Here is a 20,875-nt window from a genome sequence, read left to right on the forward strand (position 1 = left end):
TTTTTATTTTGGGTTTTTTTCTGCCCTTCTTCCGATCAACTTGTCCAGCCAGGTTTCCAAGGCTTTTCCAGTCCCTCTGTCGTCTTACGTGGAGGCAGGTACGTGGGCCATAAAGGTAACGTCTGTATGCACCAGCCCTCAGAACATAGAATAAAGGCCCAGATGGAGCCGGTCCTGAGGGACATAACATGTCCCGGAGCAGGGAGAGGAAGTACAAGGTAAAGAAGAGGGATGGTGGAATTGAAGGAATACTACAACATGGAAAAGAAGGACATCTATGGTTATGGCAAAATTTTACAGAACTTTCCTATGTCCTTCTATTCCAATGTTGCAGTATTCTACTTGTGGGTGAATGCCAAAGCACACTATAGGTTGTGGGTTGGCCTGGTAGAGGACTCCTGGAATTCATGCAGGATATCCCTGGCAAAACCTGCCCTGGTCTTGGAAATATGGTGCAGTTTGTAGTGTCTGGTGATGATGTGCACAGAAGACCAAGTGGCTGCTTCCAGAATGGGGCTAATATCCAGGCATTTGAAAAAGGCACCAGAAGAGGCCATAGCTTTTGTGGAGTGGGCCCTGACATTGCCAGCGTCTTCCCATGGTGTGTGTAACAAAAGGAGATAGCCTTGGCAATCCAGGATGAAATGGTCTGTTTGCCCACCACTTTCCCCACAGCCGTGGGGTGGAAGGAGACAAACAGTTGGTCTGATTTGTGAAAAGGTTTAGTTTTATGCAAATAGAATCTGAGTTGTCTGTGGACATCCAAGGAATGAAGGACTGTATCTCCCTGCGGGTTAGTCAAGAAGGTAGGCAGGTGGATAGCCTGATTCAAGGAAAGGTCGCTGACCACCCTGGGGTGAAGGAAGGGTTTATCCTTAGGGCGACTCTGTTCATATGGAAAGCCAGGAAAGATGAGGTAGCCATAAGGGCTTGAAGCTCTGAGACCCTCCTGGCTGATGTCAAAGCTACTAGCAGGACTGTTTTCTATGTGCAAAACTTAAAGGCGGCCTTGTCAGCCAGTTTAAAGGGTGGTAAAGTGAGTTTTTCTAGCACATAATTAAGATCCCAGGGAGAAGGAGATGGTTTCCTGGGACGTCTTAGGTGCAGAACCCTTTCAGGAAGAGTTTGGCTGGTAGTCTGGATGCCAGTGGAGGGTCCATAGGCAAGCAGGCAGAAATGGCAGATAGGTGTGCTTTTAAAGAGGAGTAAGACAAACCTGTCTTCAGAAGTTCACACAAGTAAGACAGAATCAGAGGCATGTCATTGTCCAGTGGCTCCATCCGTCTTTTATGACACCAGAAAGTAAACATTTTCCATTTGGAGACACAAGATTTTCTTGTGTTGGGTTTCCTGGCCTCCTGCAGGATTGAAAGCACGTCCTTGTTGTACAGGTGTCTGAAGGGAATCAGAATCCTATCCACCACAGGGAGAGATGCAGAGACCGCCACTGTGGGTGTATCGTGTCTCCTTGTGCTGTGTGAGTAGGTCCACTGAGGGGGGTAAACTTGTGGTGATTGCCCTTGGACAGATGAAGTAGAGTGAACCAGTGCTACCTTGGCCAATAGAGAGTTACCAGGAAGATTTGCCGAGAGTCCTGCTGAATTTTCAGTAGGACCCTACGGATCAGAAGGAAGGGGGCGGGGGTGAGGCTTACAGGAATCTCCTCTTCCATGACATTGAGAAGACGTCTGTTTGCAATGCCTTGGGGGTCATGAGTTCTGGAGCAGTGACTCTTGAGTTGCCTATTTATGGAAGAGGCGAACAGGTCTATCTGATGAATACCCCACCTGTGGAGCAGATCTAAGAACAGCTCTCCACAGCATCTATTCGTGGTTGTCTGATATGGCTCTGCTTAGTAAATCTGCCCGAGGGTTCTGCTGGGACAGGATCTAGGCTGCCTGGAGGGAGATTCCCTGAGAGATAGCCAGATCCCATACCTGTAGAGTTAGTCTGCATAGGAGGTTGGACTTTGTCCCTCTTTGCTTGTTCAGGTACCACATCACTGTGGTGTTGTCTGTGAAGATCTTTAGGAGGCCCTGCTGGAGATAAGGTTGGAAGGCCTGCAGGGTGAGGAGTATTGCTATCATTTTCCTGAAATTGATGTGCACTTGTTTGTATCTGTCTGTCCACAAACCTTGCACTGTGCTTGGATCCAGAGTTACCCCCCAGCCCAAGTCTGCGGCATCTGCGTGCATGATCTGGGAAGGGGTGGGCATTTGCAGGGGCAAGCCCAGGTTGTGGCCAACTTGGGCAAGCCACCATTTTAATTCTTGGTGTAGACAGGGGAGAAGGATGAGTGCTGGGTCCACACCAAGTGTAGGTATCATTGAAATTTTCTCACGTGTAACCTCGCTAGGGGCAACATGGGGATAGTAGCGGTCATGTACCCCAGTAGTTTTAGGAATTCCCTCGCAGTCAGAGCGGATTAATGGAGGGCAGACTGAAAGTGATAGGAGAGGGACACCACTTTTTCCTCAGGGAGGGAGACCATCCTGATGTCTGTCCTGATTCTGCATCCCAGGAAGACAATGTCCTGTGTAGGATGTAGTTGGGACTTTGGAAAATTTATCAGGAACCCTAGAGACTGCAGCAGGAGCAAGAGGTCCTTGGTGTGAACATGGAGGGTCTGTCTGCTGCTTGAATGAGTAGGTCATCTAGCTATGGGAATATTTGTATTCCCCTTGTCCTGCAGTAGGCAATTACTGGGGCTAGGCACTTTGTGAATACCCATGGGGCAGTGGAGACCCCAAAAGGCAATGCACAGAACTTAAAGTGAGAAGAGCCTGCTATGAATCTGAGATATTTCCTGGAGATAGGCTTTATGGGAATGTGAAGATAGGCCTCCTTTATATCCAGGGTTACCATGAAGGTCTGAGGGAGAATGAGGGGAGAGAGAGTGGGTAAGGTGAGCATCCTGAAGGAGGGTACCTTTAAGAAGAGGTTGAGGCAGAAGAGATCTAGGATGGGCCTCCACGGTCCTTCCTTTCTGGGCACCAGAAAGTTTCTGGAATAGAAACCTTTCCCTCGAGCAGAGGGGGGAGACTGATTCTATGGTGCCTTGCAGGAGCAGGCTGCTTAAGACCTGGTGTAGGAGGAACCATTGGGATGTGAGAGGGGGTGGAATAGGCAGTCCTGATGGAGGAGTGCTCCAAGTCATAAAGTATCCATCCTTCAGGATGGACAAGACCCATTTGTCTGCTGTTACCAGGGACCACGCAGGGAGACAGTGAGAGAGATGGGTGGACATGGGGGTGGTGGGTAGGAGGTGGGGGGAGGAAAGGTGACAGGCAGTCAGATACTGCCTACCCTGTATGGAAAGGAAGGCCTCTGGCCAGAGATCTGAGAAGTCCTTGGCTGGGCAGCTTGTCTCCTGGGAGGCCTTCTAGACCTGGGGGGGGGGGGGGTGTTGAAAGCCTTGATGCCTTTCTTATAAATTGTGTCTTGGCTGGGAAGTTCCTCTGGAACTTTGGAATTGGAGAGACAAGAAGATGCTTTAGGTCTTGAAGCTCTTTCCCTTTCTGCTGGAGAGACTTGAAATGATCAGACACCTTAGCACCAAAGAAGGCCGAATGGTTCAAGGGGGCATCCAGGAACTTGGCTCTGAAATCATCAGGGAGGGGCTACAGAGGCAGCCAGGAATATCTTCTTAGCATGGATGCTGATGCAGCTGACCTAGCTGAGGCCTCAGCTCCATTATATGCGCACCTAAGGGAGTGCTTGTTCACTTGTGAGACAAGCCCGACTAAGACAAGGATGCCTTAGCAGCACAGTTAGGAATGTCATTAAGCTCTTTGGAGGCTTTGTCCAGAAGAGCCAGAGAATACTTGGCCATGTGACACTGGTAATTTGTTGCCCTAAAAGCTAGGGTAGCATAAGTATAAATCTTTTTTCCCCACCTCTCCATGGCTTTGCTGTCCTTATCTGCAGGCAGGACAGTGGTAGTAGGGAAGAATTTGGATGCCCTGTCCGTAGAAATGGAAATAATGTCTGGGTCTACTGGGGGGCAATTGAATAGAAATTTATCTGAGTCAGGGACCATGCATAATCTGTCCACCCTTCAAGGAGCAGGTGGTTGGGAATCTGGATTAATGGATGCCGCAGCAAATGCATGCAAGAAGGCAGGCTGGACAGGTGGGATAAGTGACGGATTAGGTGATTCCATATCTGAATTAGATCATAAAATATTTTTTGTGCTTCAGACATGTCTGAGCATTCCCACTTAAAGAGTTCTCTCATCAGGTTGACAATGTCCCTGAAGGTTAGGTCTTCCACTGGAGAATCAGGCTCAGCAGAGGCCTCTTCAGGGAATCCATACCCCAGGTGGGATGAAATCTGGGAAGAGTATGACAGGGAGTCCTCTGAGGAGTCAGACAGTTCCTCCTCTGCAGGTTGGCTCCCAGTCCTTTCAGTTAAGGAAGGCCTATGGCTGAGAAGAGGAGGAGCCACAGGGGTGAACTCAGAAGAAGGCCTGAGGGCCAAGAAAACATTGGAGAGACTGGCTGAAGGCTTGCCAATCAGGTAAGGCCTTTGGTGCCGGGGAAATATGTCTGGTCTTTTGTTTTTTCTTAGAAGGCCTAGCAAGCATCTGGCTGGTGGCAGGCCTGGATGAAATTGCTGTGGAGGCCGGGTCCTTAGTGCCCATCAAAGGTATTGGTTCCCTCCAGCATCTGAAGCAGGCACTGGCATATCCTCCCCGGATGTGTCATCTGCTCTAGAAGGTACCCGCTGTATCTGTAGTGGTGGAAGCTGAGTCCTCAGCCAAGCTGATGGCAGCTACAGGCTGACGAGTGGCAGAGGGGGCACAGTGGAAGTAGTAGGCCACATGGACTTGGCCCTCTTCCTTGGTGGTTGAGATGGGGCATCAGAGGCAGCTTTCATACTGAGAGATATCTGTCTTAAGCGCTGGTTCTCAAGGTATAAGTCGAGAGCCTGTAAGCAGTGGCGAAGGGTCTTGGGGATGAAGGACTTACAGATGGCACAGTTTTTGTAATAGTGATCCTTACCCAGACAAAAAAAGACCCTGGTCGTGGGTGTCTTTATGTGGCATTTGACGACCACAGTTGCACTTACTCTTACCGGATATGAACAGACTATAAAATACAAAAGGACTGAAGAAAAAGACCCCAGCGGGGTACTTATCTTTAATGCACGGCTGGCAGCTGAAAAGTTCTGGGGGCTGGTGCGTACAGACATCACCTTTATGGCTCACGTACCTGTCTCCATGTCAGATGTCCAACACACCTTGAGGGACTGGAAAAGTATTGGAAACCTGAGCAGACAAGCTCATCGGAAGAAGGGTAAACCCACTACTACAATACTGCAACACTAGATATATATATATATATATATATATATATATATATATGGGTCCCCTGCATTTGACCAAACGTATGTTTGTTCAACAAATGTAAGGGTGTGATTTTATGTCAACAGCATGGATGGCCAAACAATAAATATGTTGATGGTATGAAATGCCAATACAGATAAGTACAGTTGGGTGGGGTTTGTGTGTGTGTGTGTGTGTGTGTGTGTGTGTGTGTGTATGCGTATGAGAGAGAGAGAAAGAGAGAGTGTTAGAGTTAGGGTCAGGGATGAGTGAAGGGAGGGTGTTGTGTGTGTTTGTGTATTTTAGGGTAAGGGTTACGTTAGTGGACAGATGCAGTATTTGTGTGTTTGTGTGAGTCTTTCTTTTGTAATGTCAGTGTGACTGGAGGGTTTTAATGACAGTAAGGTGTAGGGTTAGCACCCATTACTAAGGTTGTGCAAGGGGGCAGAGAGCCGTGCACACATATTAACCATTTTAATCTTAATATTCAGTCTAAAATCAAAATGCACTGGAATTTCTCTCCAGTCTTCAAGAGTTTCAAGTTTCACTTGTAATCTGCATTAATGGTGTAGGTTTGTATTCACAAGTTGTTTTCTCCTAGCTATTAGCTATAGTTGACTTAACATCAGTTGCACATTAAGTGTACCTTTGTACCTTGGGCTCCAGGCATTTTCAAACCATGGCCCCCAAACACATTTATATTTTTGAACCATCTATACATGCACACATTCTTTTTCACTTACCTTTCTGATTTTAAATGTACATTTTGTCTACCAAACTGAATTACATTTAATACAGTAAAAACTGAGTGCATTTTAAATGTGTAGTCTTGAACATTCTTCTAACATGTGAAACAAAAAATATTTAACAAAGTAACAAAATTACCCATTTTAGAACATTTTAATAGTGAAAGATCACTCAGGCTCCTGTCTACAATCCACCATTGCCCACACTCAATTACAGCTACTTTATTGACTGTGTACATCTCTCACAAATTTGCGATAAAAATGGTCACAGTAAACTGCCCAATATGTTTACACAAATGCAAACGGCAAACTCAAATTAATGACTGGAGAACTTTATCATGACAGCAGCAGTGAGTAATTTTCATCTACAGACAGCCCCTTGCCCACCAGCTGTAGACTATATACTAAACAAGAAAATAATAATGGCTGCAGCAATATATTTCATATTTGTTTCACACAACCATAGCAGTCACCAAATGTATTCCATTTATTTCACACAAATGTGCAATAGTTCTGCAAAACTATACATCAAGTGGGTTACTTTCATCTGAATGCCCTCCACCCCACCAAGCAGTTGTCACTTGTTGGCTACATACCCCTCCAATATGACTGTGACAAAATAAAAAAAAAAATAGCCAAAATAATGCATTTTAAGCTTGGTTCATATGTACAGCAAGCTATTCCAACATATTTCAGGCAAATCCCTATTAGGCCTGGAAAGCCTAAGTACACATTTTAAAATGAGCAGATGACCAGAGGAAGTTAATTTCATCAACACAGAAACCTTCTTCACCACCATCAAGTGCATGAAAGGGGGTTAGGGCTGCCTCACAACACCCCTAGGGATGCTGTAGTATCTGTTCTATGCACATCCTCTTATGCCTTATTGCATGCATATGCTACAGAGATGAACAAATTCCTTGTGCTGTTTTTCTCTGCTATTGAGGCAAAGATGCCTCCCTTTCTCTCTCCTCCTTCCTTTTAATTTTAGCCACATTCATTATTTATTTTTGTCATTTATTTCATGTTACTATGAGTGCGTGGTAGTTTTAGCAAGAGACTATCAAGTTGTTATTTAACCTGACGAGAGGAAATTTGCTCAGGACACTAGAGAAACTCCCTGCTCTCTACTGAAAATGGCTTTACCGTTTTGGTAACATGGCAATAAATGATAATTTAAAAAATAAACTCAAAATGCAAAACGTGAATGTGGAGGAAGAGAAGAAAAATGGTGTGTAGTGATGAGCTATGCTTATACTGAAACTTTATGGGAAAGGACAACTGGTAAAGAGAATAACTATTTTTTGGTGAAAAGTGCAACACAAGGTATATAACCCAAAACAGGGAACCGAAATGTTCATGGATGGCAGTATCAAAAGCAGTCAAGTGGATTACAGGAATACTAGGTATGAGTGTTACATGAGCTCAACTGCCCATTAGATGAAGGGCACGAACCGTAAACATTGTGCCCCACTGATAAGGTTTGATGCGCAGTACAACTGCATAACAATGCCCTGTGCGATACATAAAGAATATTATACAATGACATGAAGGACATTACACAATGGCATAAGAGCTGGAATGCAGCTACAGCACACATGCAAATAATGCCCCGCAAACCCACTTTGTATGTGGTTCACAGGCACCACATGAAATACACATGAGGCTGTCCCAACCTTACAGGACCAGAATTGCACACCTATATAGCTGGTGTAGTGTTCTGATCACACATTCCCTTTCGCTGCTGAGGTGTTGCTCTGTACACACAGCTGAGCAGTACAATCAGTGCTAAGATCAAAAATGTCTTTTGTATGGTAGGAAAAAAATCAAACCTGCAATGGAATTCTCTGTGCTGTGGGCTCAGTTTTGGTCCCTACAATCACAACAATGCCCCACCCTCATAAAATGACGCAACCAAGTTCACACAGAAAGGTCTTCTCATTTCTGTATTAAGGTAATGACCCTAACCCTGTTGTCATGCCACAGAGCAATTCATGAAGCGCACTGCACAAGGAAACACTAACTTATCAAGGTATGACAGCAGTCATATAAGTACAACTTTTAACTATTTTGTTTATTTTATTTTTTACTCATCCTTTTGTTGAGTGTGTCATCCCACTAGGCTATTGTTTTTTTCAGGGGAGTCCTGAGGTGGTACAGAACATTATGGAACTTCCCCTTCTCTTTTTAATAGGTGTGTGGGATCTTTTACAGCCGTCTGAGCTACCAACTCAAGCAGATGAGACTTTAGTTTAACATCTCTAAAGAGTGGATTATGACCCACAACCAAAATACAATCTGTTACTATGAATGAGAAAGTGTGACGACGTAACAAAATGGTGAAAGAAGTGCACTGGGATAATTTCTACCAACAGAAAATATGTGTAATTAACTTCAGTGAGAGGAAGTGTTCATCTGTATACCATACGCAATTTAAAGTTAGATAAACACCTTTGCATTTTAGTGAATCCTTTGCATTCCAAAACAGAACAGCAATGTTTCCCCTCAAACCAATGTGCTCACACTAACCAATAAAAACATAAGAATAGCATATTTCTAAATTCAAAATATCTCCTCCACCATATTCTAAGAAGAGCCTTCTAATATTGGGTAGACTTTTGCTCATAACTAAGCAAGACACAGCACATTACTGTACTCAAACACACCACATACCTGTTTAATCAGGATAAACTCACCTTTTTTTTTTTTTTTTTTTTTTTTTTAAAAACAGAAAAAAAAATTTCAAAATAAAAGGGAAATTGTGAATGAAGTGTGCTCTTCTGGTTTTGTTGACCTGTTGCCTTCCCTTAAACCACTACCAAATAGTGTAGACAGGACACTATTTTAAACTTCATAAGAAGAAGCCATTTTAGGACAGTAACTCCCAAATCTGCACTGCTGTACTAGCACTGGAACATGAAACATGAAGCTACATGTTGGAACAGGGGAAAGAACCTGTATACCCGACACTGAAATATGAGACTACATGTTGGATGTGGGGGAAAGAACTCCTATACCAGATAACGAAACATGAAGTAACATATTGGATGTGGGGAAAGAACCTCCATACTCCTGACAATGAAACAAAGCTAAATGCAGGATGTGGGGAAAGAAAGTATAGTTGCATACACTTATCATAAATGTAGATGTTTAGAGTGTATTCACTGTTGCAATCATCACATTTGGGTTATCCCTGCCAGGGTAGCCCTCAGTCGGTCCGAATACCAGAGGCATAGTATTTCTGCGTCAGTTGCTGTCGCTTCAGGGCTGATGTCAGGTCGTCAGTAGTATAAAGTAAGGCAGCCGACGCCATTACATCAGTTTTTCTTGCCCTGTCAGGAGCCCCGAAGTGGAAACCAGGAAATGATGGAAGAACCCCACCAAAAGAGAGTAAATACCAAAAGGTTCCTTGTAAGGAGAGAGAGAAGAGGGAGATGGAGGGAGGGGAAACCAGGACTGCAACAGTGAATACACTCCAACATCTACATTTATGTTAAGTTTACATAACTGGACTATGTTCTTCATGTTTCACTGTTGCAGTCATCACATTTGGGTTGATTCCTAAAGCTGAGGAAAAGGGTGGAGGCAGTCAAGGAGACTAGGGGCTAGGTAGGATGCCCTGCAAGACTGCAGTGGCAAAGCCTGCCCTGGATTTGGAGAAGATAGGCAGGTGGTAATGCTTGGTGAAAGTGTGAACAGATCAGGTGGCGGCCTCCAGGATGCCCCTGGCGGGGATTCCTCTGAGGAAAGTTGCTCTGGTAGAGTGAGATCTGACCCCCTTAGGGAGGTTTTCCTTGTTGCTTGCAACAGAAATGGATGCAGTGTGCTAGCCATTTCAAAATCATTTGTTTTGAGATGGCTTTGCCCTCTGCCCCTGCAGCAAAGCTGACCAGTAATTGATCAGTCTTTCTGAATGATTTAATCCTGTCTAGATAGAATCTAAGCTGCCTGTGCACATCTACAAAGTGCAGTATCCTTTCCCCCTTGTTTTATGGGTTTGGAAAAAAGGTAGGCAAATGAATAGATTGGTTGACAGCCACACTAGCCATCACTTTGGGCATGAAGGATGGGTTAGTCCTGAGGGACGCCCTGTCAGCATGGAAGATGATGAAGGGCTCTTCAGCCATGAGGGGCTTGTAGCTCAGAGACTCTTCTGGCTGAAGTGATGGCCAGAAGAAAAGCTGTCTTCCAGGAGATAAATTTTAACTCTGCTGAAGATGCTGGTTCAAAGGGGGGCAGGGTGAGCTTTTCCAACACAAAGTTTAGGTACCAAGCTGGGGTGTGTGCTTTTCTGGGTGGCCTCAAGTTGCTAGCCCCTCTTAGGAACTGTTTGATCAGAGGGTGTGAGAAGAAGGTGCTCAGTGTGGAAATGAGCAGAGATAGCAGAGGCATGAATTTTAAGAGAGGAAAAGGTGACACTGTGTAGCATGTCAGATAGATAATCCAGGATAAGAGGTAGGGAGGGCTGTGCCATATCGGCTCCCTTAGCCTGAATCCAGGTGCAGAACCTTTTCCATTTGTTAGCATAACACTTTCTAGTGCTGGGGCATCTAGCCTCACGTATAACATCTAGAACCGGTTTACTGAGGTTGGCAGATTGATCAGAGGTCAGGGAATAAGCCAGGCTGCCAGGTTGAGGGTCTGCAAATGGGGATGCATGAATTTCTCCTTCCCTCTGGGTCAGGAGGGTTGGGGTCTGAGGGAGATGCCATGGTGGCAGTGGGGACAGGCTGCACAGCAGTGGGTACCAGTGCTAGCGAGGCCAGTCTGGAGAAATCAGAATTGTCCCTGGTTTTTCCTCCCTTATTTTGAGCAGTACCCTGGTGATGAGAGGTAGTGGGGGACATGTACACACCGAGAGATTGACCCAGGGGAAGGATAGGGCATCCACTTTCCAAGCCATGCAGTGATGCTCCCTGGTGCAGAACTTGCTGAGCTGATGGTTGGTGTGGGAGGCAAAGAGGTTGACCTTCAGGGTGCCCCACTTCTGAGTTATCAGGGTGAAAGTTCGTTGGTCTAGCTGCAACTCGTGCGGGTCCAGAAGATTTCTGCTTAAGTGGTCTGCAAGAGAGCTTAGAGAGCCTGGCAGGAATTGTGCTAACAGGTGGAGTTGCATGGCAGAGGCTGTGTGCCAAAGGGTTATGGCCAGCCTGCATAGAGGGTAGGAGTGAGTCCCTCCCTGCTTGTTGATATACCACATCACACTGGTATTGTCTGTTTTGATCAGGAGAGCCCCTGGGGAGAGAAGGAGCCTGAAAGCTATCAATGAGTGCTGGACAGCTAACATCTCTTTTTGGTTGATGTGCAGATGGATTTGCTGTGGGCTCCATTGGCCCTGTATGCACTTGCCATCCAGGTGTGCACCCCAGGCATAGTCTGATGCATCTGTGGTGAGAGTCTGTGGGGCAGGGGGTGGTGAGAAAGGTAGTCCCTTGTTGTGGAAACATGCTGCTGCCCACCAAAAAAAGTCTTTCCTTAGGCAAGGTATCATTAGTATAAGAGTTTCCAGGTCTTGAGAGTGTTGACACCAAAGGCTTTTTAGGTACCACTGAAGTTTCCTCATATGCAGTCTGGCATATGGAATGAGAAGAATGCAAGATGCCATGAACCCCAGAGCTTGCAGGATTTTCCTTGCAGATAACTGGGGTCGGGTGGCTAGATGAGAGAAGTAGGCTATCAGGTAAGTCTGCTTTTCTGATGTAAGGAATGGCATCTGGGATGCTGTGTCCAGGCTTGCTCCCAGGAATATAATCCTTTGGGTGGGTACTAGTTTGGATTTATTTTCGCTGATAGTATACACGCCAGGGAGTTCAGTAGGGACTTTACAAAGGCTAGGTGCTTGATCAGCTTTTCCTGGCTGTCTGCCTGAATTAGGCCGTCATCTAAGTATGGGTAAATTTGGATATTCCTTTGTCTGCAAAAGGCAATGTCGGGAGCCAGACATTTTGTAAAAACTGTGGGAGCAGTAGATAAGCCAAAGGGAAGCGCAGAGAACTGAAAGTGCAGAGATCCTGCCCTGAAACATAGATATTTCCTGCATGACTCCCTGATAGGAATGTGGAGGTAGGCCTCTTTTAGGTCTAGGGTGGCTAGCCAAACATTCTTGGTAAGCATGGATAGGAGTTGCTGGAGGTTGGCATTTTGAATTTTGGCATCACCAGGAAGGTGTTTAGAATTGATAGATCGAGGATGGGGTGCCAGGTGCTCTCTTTTCTGGTTTCCAGAAAAAGTCTGGAGTAGAAACCTTGGCTTATCTGTTCTGCAGGAACGTGATCTATTGCCCTCTTAGAGAGCAGGGAAAGGACTTGCTTTTTTGCCTCTGCCCACTGGTTTGGTGGTAGCTCTGGGAACCATTTTAGGGTTGGAAGAGTGTGGAATGAAAAGTTGTATCCCTGGGACACTATGTTGAGGACCCAGCGTCTTTGGTAATGGTGGCCTAGGTACTTGCATGGAAGGAGAGTTTTCCTCCTAGGGGCAAGTGCAGTTGGGCAGAAAGAGGGGGTGGCGGAGGAGAGTCATTGTGAGTTCTTACCATGAAGGGGTGGTTTAGAACTCCCTGGTTTTGAAGTGGAGGAACTCCACTGCTTTGATCTCTGCATTCCCTGTGGCTGCTGTCTGGGGGGTCTGGGCTGAACTGACCTGGTGGGTGCAGGAAAGGACCAGTGCTTGGAGGGGCAATGCCTGTTGAACCTGGGTGGCTGGACCTGTAGGAAGTCCTTAACTGTCTGCATAGATTTAGCTTTTTCTTCCATCTTTTTTAAGACCTCCTCTGCCTTGGTGCCAAATAAGTTGTCTTTGTGCAAGGGTGCATCCAATAATTTAGATTTGACATGGTCTGGCAAGGGCTGTTCCTTAAGCCAAGCATGCCTGCTAAGGACAGAACCGGTGACTGCTGCCCTGCAAGAAGCTTCTAGGGTGTCATAACCACAGTCAAAGGTGTGCTTAGTTACTTGACTTGCTGAATGCATTAAGTCTTGTAACTCTCTAGATTCTGCATAAGCAGGAAAGAAGACACTTTTTGTTTGAGGAGTTCCATGGTATGTTGCTGAAATTTTAGCATATGGAACTGACAATTTAGTGCTCTGATAGCAAGAGTAGCAGAGGTGTATACTTTTTTACCCCATCTGCCTAGTGCTCGGGAATCCCTATCTGAGTGGGTGGGATTCTTAACAGAGGTTGCTTTAATTCCTTTAGGCCCTTGAGAAATTACCTCAGGGTCAGCAGTAGGATTTTTGAAAAGAAATGTGTGCAAGTCAGGCACTCTGTAATGCCTGTCAGGCTTTCTGGAAGCAGGAGGGAGGGGTGTCAGGAGTCAAACTGGAGTCAAACTGGATTCCAAGAAAACATCGTCCACAACATCCAGGACTGGGGGGATGGCCAGGGGTCTGTGTTGTGGAAGCTTTAAGAATTCTTTGAGTCTCTTTTTAGACTGAGGGTAGTCCTGACATTCCCATTGGAAAGGCTTCCTTAAGATATGAAGGGTTTCCCCAAAGGAAAAGTCCTCGGGTGGAGACGCTGAAGGAATGGATTCCTCTGCATCAGAATCCTCATAAGCAGAAAAGGGGTTGCATTATCTTCATATTCAGATGCATCAGAGTCATCAGACTCCTGTTCAGATAAAACTACTGGGGACAGATCTCTTTTCCTTTTGGAAGTGGTAGCTTGGCTTCCCCTGATCAGCATGATAAAGTCTTCCGCCACTTTAAGCATTTGAGACTGAGGGCAAGGAAGCAGGTGCTTGAGATTGGATCGTTGGTTTCTTAGGTGTGGTTCGTACCCTGGGCCTTAGAAAGTCGGTAGTTTTCAAAAGAATGATAGACGCAAAAGAAGTCAGTTTGTGTCAAGAATCGGTAGCGAGAAGTACTTCTTCAGAAGCCGGTGCCTGCTCAGCGGCTCCGGACCCATCCAAGGTAGACACAACCGCAGGATCCTTAGTTGACGAAGAGTTTTGCGGCATACCAGACTCCGAAAAGGTCTCGGTAGCAGCCTGCGAATCCACAGAAGTGGGCATCAGGGGCTGCAAAAGCACCTCACTGAGGACTAGCTTAATGGAAGCGTCGTCGGCAGGTTTGGACCTGTGCGGTTTGTCTCTGTCTTTATCCTTACTTTTTTTGTAAGATCTGCTATCGGATGGCTTACCGAAGCCATATCGGAAATCGAGGGCTGTAAACAAAAATATCTAGCTACAATAAAGGCCTGACGATGGATAGTTCTGGCATTAAATAAAGCATAGAAGAGACAGCGAGGAATGTTGTGACCTGGGCCTAAGCAAGTGATGCAGTAAGAATGAAAGTCTCTGTGTAGTATTTGTTTTCCACAGGTGAGACAACTGTTAACTTTTTCTGACATTGGTTAGAGCAAGGAAAAAGGATCCCCAACAGGGTACTTAGCTTTAGAAGACTTCAGCTTCAATTCGGAAGATGAAACTCCGGTAGCGGCCGACCAGCACTCATGTGAACTGCTTCTGCTTCAGGCTTCATGGCAAGAAAGACTGATGTAATGGCATCGGCTGCCTTACTTTATACTGCTGACAACCTGACGTCAGTTCTGAAACGACAGCAACCTATGCAGAAATACTAAGCCTCTGTTACTCGGGCCGGCCGAGGGCTACCCTGGCAGGTATAACCCAAATATGATGACTGCAACAGTGAAACACGAAGAACATCTTCTATACCCCTTACAATGAAACATCAAAGGTTAAGTGTACTTCCTGCTGACCAAGTGACACTACTTGGGATATTCACAGTGTTCTGCAATCCTTTCGTCTGTTGTTCACTGCTTAGAGAAATTTAATTCCTGATTATGTTTTCTCTCATACACTTCACTAGTGTGTGGCAGAGCAGAAGTTCTGTGAGTTTAGAATGGAGATCAATTTTCTTTGGAAGAAATCTATATTTATTCTTGCTGTAAGATGTTTAACATTATTCTACGTGACTCCGGATAACGAACAGAAGTGTACACTAAAGACTATTCTCAAATAGCCTTGGCATTCATGTCCATGACGCTCAGACTACACATTTATTTATACCAAGAAGGCTTAGCATACAGATCATTCCTAAATAGTTCAAGTTTAAGACTGAGTGAATTACAGTGTACTACTAACCATTCAGACTGTGGGGTTAGACGTTAGCATTCACCTGAAGAATTTTAGGAGGCTAAGGTTACAAACTAAAAGCTGTAATATATATTTAGAAGAGGATATATGGTTACAGATATCTAATAATCCCAAAAATATGTTCCCATAGTACTTAAAGTACTGACATATACCTGCAATGGGAAGCGAAACTAAGTTACAGACAGGCTCCCATATACAAATTATCCAACTCAATAACTACAATTAGGACACAAAAACTGCATTCCAGTAATGCATATAATGCAGTGGAAGGGGAATATAGTTTTAAGGCTATTTACAGTGCAAGGTGGGATAAGGTTAGCCCTTCTCAACCAGTTTACACAAGGACCAAAATCTATACACAGAAAGCAGTTTCGGATTACAAACCAAAGAGACAGAATTACCTACAATTTATAAATGACTGTTTCAAATTTTAGGCTCCCTTCCTTTAACTACAGGTCCTTCCATATCATTCAGCAAACATTATTTAATTATAACAAGTGGCCACACAGTAAATATGCAGCCATCAGCAAGAGACATTTAGTAACTTACGTATGCCCCGTTTTTTTTTTTTTTTTTGTTAAACAAGTACTGCTTTTGTGGATTCGGACTTTAAACAGCACGTGACTGACAAGTTACCACTCAAAAGATAAATAGAGGAGAAAGACAGTAAATCATTAAAGACTCCCAAACAAAATTCAACGACTGCAACTCCTAGGGCACTGTCAGCAATGAGGCAGGCATTTCAAATACAGAAGACAGAATGAGTCCAGTAATTCCTACAATATTAACTGTGTATATGACTGTGACTGAATCACTGATCATAAACAAGGAGTGGAATTCACACAACTGTATAAAAACAAAGCGGCACAACTAGTTTTGTGTAGTATGCAAGGATATAACGATTCACAATTGTCCCAATACTCAGCTGTGCAACCTCACTTAACAGAGCAGCAAAGGGCTTTTGCAGCCACATGTTAATGTGGTAGTATGTAGGTAGGTATGACCTATGCTAATTAGGCCCTTGTGCATCTCAACGCACTATTCTGCAAGTCTTGTGTCGTATGATAAATCACAAATGTCCCTTCTGCACAAGGCACAGCAGTTCAGAAAATGAATAAGTGAACATGACAATTAACTCTGTTGAGCCTTTGTATAGGTTCAAAAGCTACATTACATTTAATAGCTTCAAAAGTGCATTATATTAAATAATGGGTATGATAAAATACAAGTAAAGGGGAATTCAAGACTTCTTTGTCTCTAGTGTGGATGCCTTTGGAAAGAAGACAAGCCACACAAAATGCTTTCCAAACTACTGCAGAGACATGTTGCTCAAATAAGGAATTATCAGCAAGTGTGTCTAAATCCCCTACAACTGTGTCCGATTTGAGGGGTGCATCACCTATATGGAAAATGAAACTGATTTAACAAAATGAACTATGCAACATTTTTTTACATTTAATGTGAGACCATTGTCCTAGCACCAATTGTTAACAAGGTCTAAACCTTGAGTCAGCAATTTTGAGCCAGTTGAAGACAGACCACCACCCGATGTACAGTTATCTACAAACTTAGTTAACCACAAGTAAAGAGTGCTGGCCTGAAGGTCTGAAAAATGAATGCCAAATAGGAGAGGGCCCAAAAACTGAGCCCTGTGGTACACCACGGGTAACTATTTTGGTTTCAGAAGTAGCACCTGTGACACAAACCAGACTGGTTCTGTCAGACAACCAGGTTAGCTATCCACCACTCAATATAAGGATTTATATTCAGATTTACAAGTCTATCAATAATGCCTGCATGGGGAATAGTGTCAAAGGTCTTGGGTGGATATAGATATGCTGTATGCAGTGCATATCCAACTATGCACTACTTCTGTTACTTGTCAAATAAATCACTGAGGTTAAACAAGCTGGGCCCTCCACTGACAAAGGTGAGTTGGCGATGGTCCAGGGATAAGACATTTTTAATGTCCAGACTAAAGACGTCGGAAATGATGTGCTCCATAGCTTTACATATGAAGTAAGTGAAACTAATGGGTCTACAATTACCAGGGTCTCTGGCTAGGCCACCCTTGTGTAATGGCATTACAATGACAGTTTTCCATGCATCAGGAATGTAACCAGTGGAGAGGCTTAGATTAATGAAGTTAAACAGGGGTTCAGAAAGGCCATATTTGGCACTGATAATTAGGCACACTATTATGTTATCAGGGCCCATGGATGAAGTATTCTTAGTTTTTGAGAGACCTGCAGGAATTTGTTCCATAGGGGTGGATGGGATTGCAGAACCTGTGGAATAAGTAAAATTTCCACTAAATGTATTTCCCCTTCGGTTAGAGATTGTAGTATTAATTGTGGACTAGAGCCGAGCATTGTTGGGTATTAGTTCCTGGCTTTCTCACATAGTTAAAGGAAGACTTGGAGTTATTGCTGGTTTTAGTGGCTATTTTAAGTTTGCACCCAGCTTTGAGCTTCCTAATAGTTCTCTTAAGCTCCTCATTAATTTGGTTAAGTGTGCTCTTAAGATAGGGAGAATGAGGCCTTTTATAAGCATTAAGCAGTTCCTTTCTCCTGTTATATAACATATATGGGTATTCTAACAAAGGGTTTGTTTTAAATTTCTTATTATACTTGGTGTGGATATGGACTGCCTTATCAATACAACTATTTAAGTGGGAAGAGAAGTCAGATGCATAGGTAGCAGTTTTAGCACTAGGATCCTTCAGAGGAGGATTACAGCAGTATTTAAGTCATCAAGTAACTGAAGGTGGTTTACTTTTGAGAAGTCCCTAAACAGAAAGCTACTTACAGGGGGAGACGCCACCAATTTTAAAGGAAAATGTTACTAAATTATGGTCTGATTTAACAAGGCATCATGGTACACTGTGCGAGAAGAGGCCATATTTGTGAGTATTAGATCAAGGATATTCGGGACTCTATTAGAATGGCTAACTATTTGTAAAAGACAGCTAGCATTTACAATGTCAAGGAAGTGCAGGGTATACGGACCATTTGGAAGACAGCCAGTTGATTGATGGACAGCTGAAGTCCCCTAGTAGAAAGGTCTTTGGTTTAACTGGAATTTCAGCTAATGTGTTAAGACAAGTAGCATGCTCAGAAGAGGACAAACGGTGCTATACAGCTAGCTATGAAGTGGTAGTTTGTCATGTTTATGGTGATTTGGACTTCTAGGAGTTCAGATGTGGTGTTTCAAGTAATCTTTCATGAGGTGAGGATACCCTTGATAAATACTGATACTCCCCCACAACTGCCAGTATGAAGACATGATGGGCAATATACCCAGAAATACAGGGAGTGCTTCCATTGCTCTGAAACCATGTTTCTGTAACTACATATATAAATGTGTTCCAAGTTGAAGGAGAGCCTCACGTTTGGGCATGTTTCTTTTAAGATTCTTGGTATTGAGTAGAGCTACATTAATGTGTTCTAAATTAGAATTTACTAGGTTGGAAATGTCCATCTGATGGACTAAAAAAAAGGGAGCTACGAGGCCAGCAAAAGCTTTAGCCAGAATGCTAAATCCTTTGTAAAAGTGTTTCAGACAGTCCTTGGCAAAGCAGGAAGGCTCGTCAGCAATCTCATCCTCAGGTGAAACATACTGGATCCCCCAAGAATGACACCAGCTGCATAACCAATGACTGAAGTCAATTATCTTCCAATGAGAGAAAATGATGAGAGTGAAGCACTCTGCACTTTTACGTGGATCAGCAATCTGACTGTGCGTGTGTCGATACTGGGACCTCGCATGTACAGTTAGCATGATTGCAACCTGCTTTATACTTGACTGTGACTGTGTGTGTTTGATAACCATTGTTTGGAATGACCTATAGCTGGCATGGGATTGTTTCTGCAGAATACAAAAGAGTAAGAGTGTGAGAGTGTGAGAGTGTGTGTGTGTGTGTGTGTGTGTGTGTGTGTGTGTGTGTGTGTGTGTGTGAGCATGAGTGTGTGTGAGCGTGAGTGAGTGTGTGTGTGTGTGTGTGTGTGTGTGTGTGTGTGTGTGTGTGTGTGAGCGTGAGAGTGTGTGTGTGAGCGTGTGTGTGTGTGTGTGTGTGAGCGTGAGAGAGTGTGTGTGTGTGTGTGTGTGTGTGTGTGTGTGTGTGTGTGTGTGTGTGTGCACACGCATGTGTGTATCTGTGCAAACTCTGTGACTAACTGTGCTTTATACGATCTGATAGGGGAGGCTGAAGAGGGGCAAACTACAGTGACCCTGTTCTATTTAGCCTCCCGTCACACAGTCATCCAGGTAAGTAATTTCTAGCAGGATGTGTCTATGTATCACTGTGTTCAAACAAGTCTGTGAACTTAGTTTGTTTTACTTCAGCAGCATAAGCTACACTGCTGGAAGTATGACTATGAATTCCACCCAAGTTGTTAGTATGTTTCAGAAATCTATTCAATAAATTCACCTTGGAAGCTCAACAAATGAATTTCTTTAATTTATTTTGAGTGTGCATTTACAGCTATGATCAGCAAGCTGATCATAAGTCTTTGTAATTCACTGGGATTTTAACATGTTGAGATACGCTAGAAGTTAAAGGAAAAAAAGGGGAGAAGTGAGAAGCGTTTATCGCAGCTTTAAAAGCTGTAACACTTCTCAGTGCCACACAAATGGTAGCCAGAAGCAAAGTACACCTCTTCTCAACCAACAGCTTGCTCTGGCACAAGCTGTCTGCAGGATTCCCACTCAGTTCTGTGGTGCTGCTTTTGCTGTGTCACATTTTAGCAGTATGGTATTGCAAAAATGTGTTACAGCTTTTGTGACATCCCTCCTCTGGGCCAGTAATCAAGGAGCCCCAGTCCTCACCATCGACACAGGTTAGGGACGCTCACTTGGAACAAAAATAGATGCACACAGTATATCCAGATGCAGTTCTCTGCACCAAGCACAACTTCCCTTAACAGCACACAGGGAACACTTAGTCCTGAGGCTGGGTTTCCATCTCTCTCTCTCTCTCTCCAGGCCCCAAAGAAGACACCCTACTGACACAGCTCTAGAACTGAGTCTTCAGCAAGTGTAATAAGCCATGACCTCCACCACCCTCTCTGTGAAACCAGTGCTCTGTGTCCCTGCTCCAATTAGCTGACACACACACACACGCGTTCACACACCTACCTGAGAGAGACAGGCACAGATTTACCAGCTATGCCCCCTCTGCCACCAGAACATTCCAAAGCCAGCTACTCTAAGGCTCTTACCAGGGTATCCAATTATACTCAGTAAAATTAATACTAATACAAATGGCAGTGTCTGACCAATCGCAAGGCTTTCAGGAGCAGACACGGTTACCAAATAAATAGAAGTACTCTCAAAGGTTAAAATATTTTCTAAAAAAACAGCCATAATGAAAAGTTTAAATACATTTAATAATAAAAAAACACAAAAATCCTAAATGTCTATTTACAATAAACACCAGAGTTTCAGCCAGAGGAAATATTAAAAATAACACGGCTGGAAAAGTTCACACAGATACAGAAAAACAATACTCAACTAATCTCACTATATTTTACTGACTGATTTAAGGAATTACTGTCCCCTAGTTCACTTTCTAGAGCAAAGCAAGATGATGTAGGCGAGTGGTCCTTCTTTGTCAGTTTCACAGACTGCACTGAGACGTCTGTAATCTAGCATTAAAACATAATTTCAGTGCTGGATTGCAGAATGACA

At 44.1% G+C, this 20,875-nt stretch overlaps 1 protein-coding gene across 3 annotated transcripts in view; it reads right to left on the bottom strand.

Annotated features, from left to right (window-relative positions):
* Positions 1-20,875, bottom strand: part of CDK19 (cyclin dependent kinase 19) — a 1,741,514-nt gene that overhangs the window by 815,555 nt on the left and 905,084 nt on the right. The window lies entirely within an intron of this gene.

This window comes from Protopterus annectens, chromosome 1.part0, assembly GCF_019279795.1.
Source record: "Protopterus annectens isolate FY-2018-M chromosome 1.part0, PAN1.0, whole genome shotgun sequence".
Taxonomy (NCBI): Eukaryota; Metazoa; Chordata; order Ceratodontiformes; family Protopteridae; genus Protopterus; species Protopterus annectens.